We start from the raw sequence: 12,458 nt of genomic DNA, 5'->3' as shown, positions 1-12,458 counted from the left end.
TTTTAATGTAATATGGTTTGGAACAGTTCCCTAAGCCCCGCCCCCTGTTCCCCTGCTGATCTGGCTGGCTACTTTGAGACTCAGATAAAATGTAACACTAGTCACCTGTCCCCAGCCTGCCTTCAGCCTGCATCCTCCCAATCCCACAATTCCCTGCACATGTAATGTCAGTAAGGAAAGGGACATCACAGTGCAATGCATTGTGGGTTATGTAGTTCCTGCATGCTGTCTGTAAGCTGTGGGGAAGTTGTTACAATTTGTAACATCAGTGTTTTAGTCCCTCCTTCCCTTGATAGGATTTCAAATGATGCAGAAAGAGAAGAACTGTTTTGCAGCTGGATTTCAGCATATAAAATGGTATTTATTTATACTTTGTGAAGGAACAGATTACAGTGATAGGTATAATAGGGGTTTCTGTGTTGTGTGGGGCTCTTTAACGAATTTTATATTGTAAGAAGCAATGTCACTGTATTAAAAGGGATAACGAAGACCCGCCCCAAAGAGCTATAGGCATTATATTAAGCACAAACTAATAATACATAAATGTATTTTAGTAAAACACCTACCTGTCCCAGTCCCTCAGTAATGGCAGCCCCTCATTTAAATCAGCTGAAATATTTCAAAATAAGTGATATTTTCTAGGTAAGTGGTAAAACAGCCCCGATAATGGAGTTGCTTCAGTTCTGCAGCTTTTAATGTTTCTGTGAATAAAATGACAGTTAAGAGAAGCAACTGGATTTCCATTCCTTTCACTAGCAGATATTTAACTTGCAAAATTCTCCCGTGAGAATAAGCATAGAATCATCTGAATACATTTTGGAAGGCAGAATGTTTATATAAATATCCAGATATCCCCATACAGAGTTATGCTGACAACTGGGCTGCTAAAAAGCTGACACAGGAAAACTCCAAACTGAGGCAATATGTTGTGGCCACTGACCCCAAGAGTTTCTATATGGGATATGGTCAGGCATGTTATTATCTCAGTTCCCAGAATAAACAGACTGACAGTAAGCCTCAGCAGTGAACTCCAAATATCAGAGCATATTGTTATGTTTATACCAACAACTGTCTTTTCCAGAATTCCAGCATGTTTGCCTTAGGGCCGTGAGGGCTCTGGTACACGGGGAGATTAGTCGCCCGCGGCAAAACTCCCTGCTCGCGGGCGACTAATCTCCCCGAGTTGCCTTCCCTCTGCCATCCCACCGGCGAACATGTAAGTCGCCGGCGGGATGGCAGACGCGGCGGCGCGATTTCGGGAAATCGCCGAAAAAGACTCGCGAGTCTTTTTCGGCGATTTGCGCGAAATCGCGCCGCCGCGTCTGCCATCCCGCCGGCGACTTACATGTTCGCCGGTGGGATGGCAGAGGGAAGGCAACTCGGGGAGATTAGTCGCCCGCGAGCAGGGAGTTTTGCCGCGGGCGACTAATCTCCCCGTGTACCAGAGCCCTGACACACGGAGAGATTAGTTGAGCCGCAACAAATCTCCGTTATCGCGGGCGACTAATCTCCCCGAAATGCCATCCCAATGGCTAGAATGTAAATCGCCGGTGGGATGGCATACACAGTGCCGCGATTTGCTGAAGTCCCCTTGGGAGGAAACTTTGGTGACTTCAGCAAATCGAGGCGCCGCGTATGCCATCCTACCGGCGATTTACATTCTAGCCAGTGGGGTGGCACTGCGGGGAGATTAGTCGCCCGCGATAACCGAGATTTGTTGCAGCGCAACTAATCTCCCTGTCTGTCATGGCCCTTAAAGGGGAAGGAAAGGCTAAGTCACTTGGGGGTGCCAAAATGTTAGGCACCCCCAAGTGACTTAGATCGCTTACCTTGTACCCCAGGCTGGTGCCCCTGTTAGGAGAAAAAAGCACCAGCCCAGGGTACTTGTAGTGAGCGCTTCCTCCTTCCTTTTTCTTCTGCCGGCAAAATCCGTCGGCCGGCGCATGCGCAGTAGAGTGAAAAGCCGACTTTGTTGTTTAAGTTCGGCTTTTCACTCTACTGTGCATACGCGCGCAAGCGAAAAGGAAGGAGGAAGCGATCACTGCTACCCCGGGCTGGTGCTGTTCTCTCCGTACAGGGGCACCAGCCCGGGGTAAAAGGTAAGCGATCTAAGTCACTTGGGGATGCCTAACATTTTGGCACCCCCAAGTGACTTAGCCTTTCCTTCCCCTTTAAGTTACTTATACATTTGCGATATTGTCAAAGGATGGGATCATAATTGACGCTATGCAAGCCACTGGATTGAAGGCCACATAAATGCGCAGATCCGGTCCTTGATCCAACAGAATAATCAAACCTTGCCAATAGACATCTGGGCAATTTTCGGCTATATATCGAGTAGGCCAGACAGGGGCCAATAAGCTGCCAAATTTTTTTGCTACATACTTCAGATAATATAAAAATGGGCCAATTTAGGTCACACCTCTGGTCAGCCACTCCCACTTATACATTCAAAAGCCACCCCACTTACTGGTAAACTACTACCCATTTTGGGGACCACAACTACATACTGTCTTGTCTTAATGGGGACTGCAGGGACTAGAAAAACCAACAATACTGTGGGTTCTGGCAAATGCCAGAGGGGCTGCTGTAAGATGCCATAGACAGTCACTATTTATTGGGCCTGTGGGGGGCTGTTTGGGCCTCTATGTATTTGACATGCCAGGGACTATTTTGAATCTTGGTCTGGACCTGATACCAGCCCAATAATTGCCCACTGAATCCTGGGAGCATGGGTTTATGGTAAGCAGAGAAAAGAAATACCTTCCTACACTCCATCTCATCTTTACATCCTCCTACTACCGTAGTTAAAAGTATTGCACACATATTTGTGAGTTTTACAAGTATCTCTTTCAAATAAATCAGTTTAGCTATAGTTACCCTTTAAAGCAGTTGTCTGAATGGATGGGAAAATGTCAGATTGATGAAAAAAACCACGAAGAAAGTCAATTGAGGGCTTGTTCCTGCAGGGCTGGGATATAAAAATAACCAGACATAGCTCCAACCAGGTGAAGGAAAATAATCCTAGTGCCCTAACAAGAAATGCCTTTGATAGCCAAAGAGCCAGGGCGCTATGGAATTTGTTCATATAGGAAAGAGTTATGACAAATTCACTAATGGAATTTTACTTGCTTGGAAACCGGGGCCAAAATAAATAGACTGTACAGAAATCCTCCGACACCACCCATTGCAATGTGTTCTGGTCATTTCTTTAATGGCTGCAGATTTTAGTGTTTGTGTCATGTTGTGAGTCATTAATAAATGTACTTGGTTACATAACAAGAAGAACTGAATGGTGACCAAAGAAAAACACCTCGAGTCTGGCCATGAGGAAGACAATCAACACCTCAAAGCAAAACCAAATTGTCTATTGGCAAGTATTGAGTTCACATGCAAACAAAAACCCATACCTTCCCTACAGGTGGATATTCAGACCTCTGCTACTTCTACTACTTCTTTAAAACTGCCCATACACATACATCCACTCTTTCGACAATGTCTCATAACGAGCAGATATGTGCCCAATAAAGCCACCCATATGGTGATTCAAACCACGCTGATCTGTCAGGAGAGAACTGCATCAATATCTTTTGGCCAGATATCCGTCAGGCAAGCTATCAGAGGGGGGACCTATAAAATATTCCAATAAGATGACTACTTGGTCTGGAAGGAAGAGTCTTGTCGAGTGCAGGATACTTTCACATTTATGGTACAACTTCTTGTGAGATATATATGATACTCTTGCCATTCTATTTTTTCTCTAATTTTCATTTTGGTTATGCTACTACACTGCTTGGGCTGGCAAAGTCAAACTGGGTGCCTTGGGCCATTAATATTAAATGAGAACAAAAGGTATGACTAAAAACCTAACTTCCCTGAAGAGGTATTGTTGCAAGAGGAAGGGGGTGGTGTCACAGTTGTGGTGATATTGCAGGGGCTTGTGACATTGGGGCAGGGCTTTGACATGGTGATCAGCTGATTGCCACATCAATCAAGTAGAGTCCTGTCTGGATCTCTCTATTTGGAAAAATGGGAAGACAGTTTTGACCCAGAGAGCCCCTCCAAAAACCAGACTGTCCGGGTCAAAATCAGACAAGTGGAAATCCTATGAAGAGGGTCAGACCAGCAAACACTGCTTTAGAAAGTCACAACCTATCAATGGTCAAAGTACTGCTATTCCATTTCCAGCTGTCTGATGATTGTGTAAAGTCAGAAGTAGGTGGGTTTGGCGCTGGTATATAAATAGTCGCAGCTTGCCTGACAGGGATGGGTTTAGGTTAGGTAAAGGGATTTAGGTTGGGTGCGGAATGTCGACCCACACATCACTATTAAAGATGCTTACCTCCTCCATCACAAGCCAACATGCACAGTCGAAGCCAAGACCGAATCAGCTGCATCTGCTCATGCTTAGTGTTGATGATCTCTTACAAGAGGGGTAAAATAGTACAAATGGTAAAATGGCCAACCCCACTGCACTACTTTGCTTCTTTTCTGCTCATAATAAAAATAGGGCAGTAATGAGGGGTAAAATGGTGCAGTTGAGGAGGGGGGGTGGAGGCTTCTCCAGGGCTAGTAACTTTTATTTATGCCTTTCATTCTTCTTGAAACCATTAGGTTGAGTCCTACGTACATTTCAGAAATATAGTGACTAGCCGATATAGCAGAAGCCTTTGAAGCTTTGAAAACACATACCAGACGACATCTTGCTTCAATTTTATGTTGATCAATAAAAAGGTAATAAAAAGATACCACCTTTCTGTGACCTACCCGCTATATGTGTATGATGAAATGCCTGAGTGGATGTCTGTCTAACCCACTTCTATCATTTCTATTATAAGCCCTTTGTCTATCCATTAGTTGGGAAGAATTTCATGGCTGGATAGAGTCCCTACAAAACTGCAGGGGACCTGTCACCCTAAGAAATAATTCCAAATCCTTTTCTATCTTGTGAGTTGAGCAAAATAAACTTTACTTACGCTATTTAAACTATTTAATTTTTCCCCCTTCAGTCATTTTGTGTACACTATTATTAAGGCAAGCTTTGTATCAGCCCAAAATCTTATACATTTGTCATCTACGTGATATCTAAAAAGTGCTAAATGGAAAGTTAAAAGTAATTGTAATTAAAAATCTGAGCTGTCAATCCGCAGGCATAGAGGTGGGGCAGGCAATATATGATTGACAGCTCAGATTTTTAAAAATATTTATAACAGGTATGGATGATTTAATTAAAAAATAATTTGGTTTTCATGTTTAATTATTAAAGGACTTTTATTATATGTGTCGGTGACAGGCCCCCTTTGTCTTCTACAACATTTCTAACAGAAACTGGAGCTGACCTACACTGCCAGCAAGAAACTTACCAGAATGAATGTTGACATTAGCTATTAAGCTTGCTTATTACGCTTATAACAACTTAGGCGCATCACATGAGCACTACGTTATTTTTGGCAGTAACAGATTTGAAGTGTTAATGGGTGGTGAATTATAGGCCATTTAGCTAATGTCACATTTGTGGACATTCCAACATCAGAGAAAACGCCCAAATCATCTTGATTCCACCAGTGCCTGCAGTCAGTGATATGAATGGCATAGCAGCCCCATGCTACCTAACTGCCCAGCCTCATCAGCTCCCCTCTTACCTTAATGAAGGGTCTGGACAATCTAGAAACTGGACTAGGGAGGTCAGGAGAAGCATTCCTATGGGGGCAGAAAAGAGAGTCCATAGTGCTCCTGAGTATGGTTCCTGAGGACATATTGAGAAGCTGTCTGGCACCCCTGATGCGATGTGCCAGACAGCTTATCTCTCCTCAAGCCAAAAGCTTGTATCACTGATGGTTCTTTCCAAGCTCCTTTGCCTCCTGTTATCTCTATTGTCCAACCTTGGTTACTGCAGAATGTCTTAAGTGGCAGCACCGTGGTGGTTCACTGGTGGTCCCTAAGATCACCAATGCAATGAAAACATTACATACACCAAAGCAATTTTCATAAATATACTTGAAAAGTACTGTGCATTTCATGTCCCTGCCTCTGTTTGCTTTGTTCATCTTCTTATTCAGACCTTTGCACCTCCAGACAAGGCACAGCTGCCCAACAGTAACCTGATAATCCACTGTCTGCTTTTCAGACAACCTTCATGCTAGGTAGCAATGAGGTGCAACAGGAAGAACTCACTCTGTATCTGACCCTAAATTGCAAAACCTTAACCCGCACCTGACCCTAACCCACAAAATGTTGCCATTGTTGGACTCACACCCAACCCATACTACGCTACTGTTGTGTGAACCTTACGTTCAAAGACATGGAAACTTCGGGAGCAGAGGAAGACCCACAATGGTCACCCAGATTTCAACGCTAACCCACTTGACCTAAAGATAAATCTGCGAGAATGGTGGGTTGCAAATCAACCCACACATTACTACTAGCCAGTCTTGCTGGGGACAATTCCATTTCTTCATAAGGGTAAGTGATGACTGGCAGCTCCGCACCATTTTGTCACCAATCATTTTCTGCAGACAAGCTAAAATTCTGACAAAGTTCTCGGCAAAACATTGCGCTATGCCATGACAGGAATGTGCTCCTTTCACAAAAGGAAATAGACGCAACCACATGAAAACTTGGAAACTTAATTCCCCATACAAGCACAAGTCACAGTAAGATTCTCAATGTTAAAGAGCCAGCAAACTGAAAAGCAAAGTCTGAAGTATTCCTAGGTAAGGCAAGCCTATTCCGATGCAGGTATAGATACAGGTCAGCAGGCTGGGTTGTGGGTCTTATCCATATTTCTTAACGTATATTATTTTACCTATATTGTCTATATTTTACTCCTTGAAACATATTTAAACCCTTGCCTGCTTCTGATGATGTCACTTCCAGTTTGCAGCAACAGCACTTCCTGTTTAATTGTGTTCAGTGGGTTGTGGATGGGGTTGTGGATGAAGCCGTTGCAGGTCAGGTTGGGTAGAGGGTCAAAGAAAGTGAAAATGCGGGTTGTGGGTCTGGGTCAAGGGTTGCAGGCCGTGGGTCCAGGTCTCAAAAATTGGTTCCACACAGGACTCTAGCTGGAGGACTTTAGGCCAATGGAATATGAGGTTTTTGTATTGCTTCCCATTATTATCTATAAGAAGTGCTCGGCTTACATGCAGGATGGCTGCTGGCTTCTACACAAAGTTGAATTGTGGTTTTTGGTTTACATTGATCTACTACAGTTGCACTTTATAACCACTGCCTGAAACTGCCAGACTTCCCCTTGGGTTATGAGATCAACTACTGAAAATGTACATGGGTCTGAGTCACGTGAGACATACGCTGAATATTTTCCACTGGTTGCAATAAGAAAATGATCTTCTTCTCAGTACGAGGCACATTACAAGGCTCACACACCCACCCTTTAATTTGCTTCACTCAAGGGAAAACTTGAGTCACAAATTATTAAAGGGAGCCCCGATCAATAACTCTATTTCTGATTTGTACTGCTACAGTGCCTCCTTTATTACTGCACCTAATGGAAAACCTATCGACTTCCCTTTCCTCCACCTCCAACAGAACAGATGGACTCACTGACAATCATCTGGCACCAAGGTGTCGGCCAACTGGGCTCCCAAAGCCAATGCAACTAATGTAGGCCAGGTATTATAAACTGAAGGAGATACAACTATTCTGTGTTGGCTGTGCGCATCTTTAGAAAAAAAACTGGTAGGTGGGTCCAAAAACAGTAATAAATGTGTTTTCGCTGCGCTCTACGGGTTCTTGAACATTTTTTGTCCAGGGACCTAAACTGATTTGTGTAATCGTCTCTGTGACCCAATAATTGATGTAGAATTGAGCACTGCATTTATATATAAAGCTATGTGACCTGTTATCCAGAATACTTGGGACCGGGGGTTTTCTGGCTAAGGGATCTTTCCATAATTTGGATCTTCATACCTTTAGTCTGCTAAAAAAATCATTTAAACATTAAAGGGGTTGTTTAAAGTGCTATTCTGAGACAATTTACAATTGGTCTTATATTTTTATTATTTGCGGTTTTTGAATTATTTAGCTTTTTGTTGAGCAGCTCTCCAGTTTGGAATTTGGACAGCTATCTTGTTGCTAGAGTCCAATATAAACTAGCAACCAGGCAATGGTTTAAACGAGAGACAGAAATATGAATAGAGGAGGGCCTGAATAAAAAGAAAAATAATAAAAAGTAACAATAACAATAAAATTGTAAGTTCACAGAGCAATGCTTTTTTTGGCTGCCGGGGTCTGTGACCCCCATTTGAAAGCTGCAAAGAGGCAAATAATTCAGAATCTATACAAAATAAAAAATGAAGACCAACTGCAAAGTTGCTAAGAATAGGACACTTTTATAACATACTAAATAAAAAGGAATTTCAAAGAACTGTGAGTGTATAGTAACCCGGTTCTACAAACAAGAGAAACATAAGGATTAGCATTATCTGCTAGTGACTTTAGGAGGCTAAAATTGGCCAATACTCTCCAATATGCGGCCGGTGGGACGTATGGACAGATACCGTACTAGCAGCAATAAGCATTGTTCCAATCTGATCGGCGATTACATTTTCATACACGTGTAGGGACCCATAGGGTTAACATGCCCCTATGGCTTTAAACCCTACCACTTCCTAGTTTATGCTGTTACTGGGCAAAGACCCATGAATCTAGTTTGTCCTTTGCACTTATGCCTTATTGGTTATTTGGCTGACCACACCCTTTGCAGTCTCATATAGTGTTTAGCAAAGGGGTGTGTCTTCCTCTTTGGCTGCATCTGTTGTCTCAGGTGGAAGTTCCTCTGAACCTGGGATCACAGGGCCTCAGTAAAGCCAGCCTACCCTAGGGAAACCATCTTATCTCTATAGAAGTCGGGGAACAGGGACCCAGTGAATGAGGGATAGCAAGCCTAGAAGAACACCTTAATAGCACTTTCTAGGAAAGTGACATAGGTAGCTATAGATAGTAAGAGCAGTTTCTGGCTCCAACCAGGAGGTTAGCTGGAAGTACCCTTCCATACAGGCACTGTTGCCTTAGCATAGAACCAAGGTTAAGACGCAGGATACAGGCTAGTACTTAAACCCTGATCCATAGTCGGCTGTAGGGATCCTTAAAGCTAAAGGTATTCAACCTGAGGTATCTACCCAGACTGCCCTCCAGAGTGGTGCCGTGCTGACAGGTTTCTTACCCTGCCCAGACAAGATGTGGGATAAACCGGTGGACATCCCCTCTTTCTATCCTCAGAGTGTTACTGCTATTTCCTCTGTGTGAGTATTGATTTCCCTGCACTACTACTAATTGTCTTGGACAATACAGTTGGTTTTCAAGAGCTCCTGGCATCCATTCTATCATTTACTTAAGCTTTGCACTACACAGTGGCAGTGGGAGGTGTAGTTCTACAACACCCTCCATACGCACCTTCCAATTAGCAAAGGCCCATCCTGTGACACCGAGTCGCACGTACCCCATGCTCTATTCACTAGCTGGACACATTTGACTTATACAGCCAAACAGGGGTTACACACGTTTGATCATCTCTAATCTGACAAACTTGCAGGATAATCGCCTGAAATGGCCCCCAGACCTGTCGAATGTATCCGGATGGCCGGGCAGTATCGAGGGCATGTATGGCTAGCTTTAGCCCAACAGGAGAAACTTCCATACTGGGCAGTTCATTTATGTATGTATGGTATCCCAGTCATTCCTTTGGTCAGTGTATAGGCACATTCTGGCATCAGATACAATGCGGTAGGGCACAGTAGCATTCTGCCTTTCTATACAATCCTGTGTTGCTGTGAGTGAGAGTGAAATTGGCGCTGGCGCTGTGCCTACAGCTGCCATGTAACATCAATATATAGATACACATGAATGGCACAGGCACACCATACTACATAATAGAAACTTCTGGTATACTGATAGGGCACAAGATCAGCCCCTGTACATTCTTATACTCACCCACCAACTTGCACACACAGCAAACAGCTGCATTAAGCTCCTTTTATTGTCCCTGGGAATACTGATCAGCTGGGCAACTAAAGTCCCGGTCTCCCCTCCTCCGAGCAGCTGTGAAGTTGCCCACCCTGATCCCAGCAGCATCCCGCTCACACTGTGCAGCCCCCCTGTGCAGCCCCCCATGTACAACTCACAGCCTGACTTACCTGAAAATAGAGGGGTTCCCCTCATCCCGAATCATGCATGAGCCTGCACCTCCAAAGCCTGCGTTCCAACAAATAAATGAGCGGCTCCCCCGCTGCGCCAGCATCAATGGGATGTGCCAGCATCTGCCCGGCTACACTGGGGATGCTTATACCAGAGCCTGGGATGAGCAGGCCCCGCCCCAACGCGCGTCACTGCTGCCACTCACCCTGAGGCCGTAATGTGTAGAGTAGCGGCGACCTCCCCTATACATTTCACTAATGCTTGCGCGCCCAATGTAGGCGCAAGGAAAATGTGTTGTTTTGTGAAGAAAGCGTTTCTGTCACATATACTTTCTTCAGTAAAAAATACTTCTGTTTTCAAACCCTACTAGGCATAAAGAGACAACAGTCATTGCATCTATTGCTGTCATGGTACCCTCTGCATGTAGTTTGTATGTTTTCCCTATTCATGTGGGGACTTCAGTTACCTCACACATAATCACAAAACCTTCAGGCAGGCTAACTATTAAGCACTAAGCCAAACTTAGGGGATAATTGCATATTATGCAACACAAACCCTAGTGCGTGTGAATGTGACAGGGACCTTAGATTGTAAGCAGTGGCATTCCTACACCATGTGGGGCCCCATTTTAAGAAATCTTTGTAGGGGCCCAATGCACGACGGGAGCACCACCAGCCCATCCTGTTGTGCAATTGACCGCTGCTTATGTACCTCTTCCCTGCCCATTCCTCACATCCCAACTCCCTGCTCGCTAGCTCTTAGGTAGGAGAGTGGGTGGGAGAGGGGTTCACTAGAGTGACCCCCCCTCTAAGCTCCGCTGGGACAGATGGGAATGAGGTGAAATCTCCATATAGCTCTGTACCTATAGTCTAAAATATATACTCCATTCAATTTATAGAGGATTATCCAGTGGCTCTTAACCATTTCTGACCAAGGCCTCACATAGGTAACATAGTCAGCACTCAGAACTCGCCCACTGGAAGCATCAGAACGAAAATGGCAAATAAAGTGACATTTCTTGACAAACATTACATTTTCTTCTCAGGACAAGTAGCTAAAATAACCACAATGCAATGTTTTATGGTAGGAAAATGGAAAAAAAATCGTTTAACCCTTTACAAATTCAGGCTCTATGGCTTGGGCTGAGGAGATTTTATATTTCTGGTTTCGACTGTGTGTATGGCAGTAAATATGTGGCACAAATAGATCAGAAGGTCTTGGACCGGGTGAGGGTGGTTAAATCAGGGTTACTCGCGAATAATCTACGTGAGCTGATGTCTGCATAACTCAGAGACCCGGAGCCAAAAGGATCAGCAAATGATCCACTCGGCCGACATTGTGTTGAATGGGCACCTGTTTGTCATGACTGTTGCTCCCAAACTATGCCACTTTGTATGGAACGCACTAACATATAATAGTGGTAGTTGTAAGCAACAAAGGGCGCACTAAAGCCAGATTTTGGTTTGAGATTTGAGGGATTGTTTACTTGTGTCCGAGGCATTGCTGCTGTCTGTATCCAGTGTCGGACTGGGACCCCAGGGGCCCCCCAGAAAACCATAGACCCTAGGCCCACTCTCCAAACTATATTTCCTCCTTTCCTCACTCAACCTCTTTATTCTCCTAGTCTCTATTATTTACATGCTAGCATCTATCCTTCCATCTAGTTATCCTTTTTCTTCCCATTCAGAAATAGCAAATGACCTTGAAGTAGGCCAAATGGTCAGGAGCAAAAGGGCCCACTGACCCCTGGGCCCACCGGGAGTTTTCCTGGTATCCTGGTGGTCCAGCCCGACACTGTCTGTATCTGGACTTGGAGCACAATCAGACATTGTGTAGACACTGTAGATTCTGGCAAATGCCTGAGGGGCTGCTGTAAGATAGCATAGACAGTCACTATTTATTGGGCCTATAGGGGTCTGTTTGGGCCTAAGTGTACTTGTAATGCCAGGGCCTATTTTGAATTGCAGGTCAGGCTTGGTCAGGCACAATGCAGGAGGTCAGAATGATGTGCAAGTTAGAAGGTGGGTGAGGGAACTCCTACAACCAACCCATATTGGCCCCTCATATATACAGTGCTGCAGGGTGAAAAGCAAGGTGCAAGGTAGAAAAGTTCAAAATAGTCTCATTTCAGGTACTCAGAGGCACAAACAACCCCATACAGGTCCAACAAATAGCGACTGTCTATAGCATCTTACAGCATTTGCCGGAATGTATAGATTGCCACCCTGTGCTGCCCTTTGTAAATGAGTTTTTGAATAACTTATTGCATAATTTGGGTATTTCTTAATACTTTGTATGTATCCAAA

The sequence above is a fragment of the Xenopus tropicalis genome, chromosome 7 (assembly GCF_000004195.4).
Source record: "Xenopus tropicalis strain Nigerian chromosome 7, UCB_Xtro_10.0, whole genome shotgun sequence".
In the NCBI taxonomy this organism is placed as follows: domain Eukaryota; kingdom Metazoa; phylum Chordata; class Amphibia; order Anura; family Pipidae; genus Xenopus; species Xenopus tropicalis.
Note: the sequence above shows the minus strand (reverse complement) of the source record.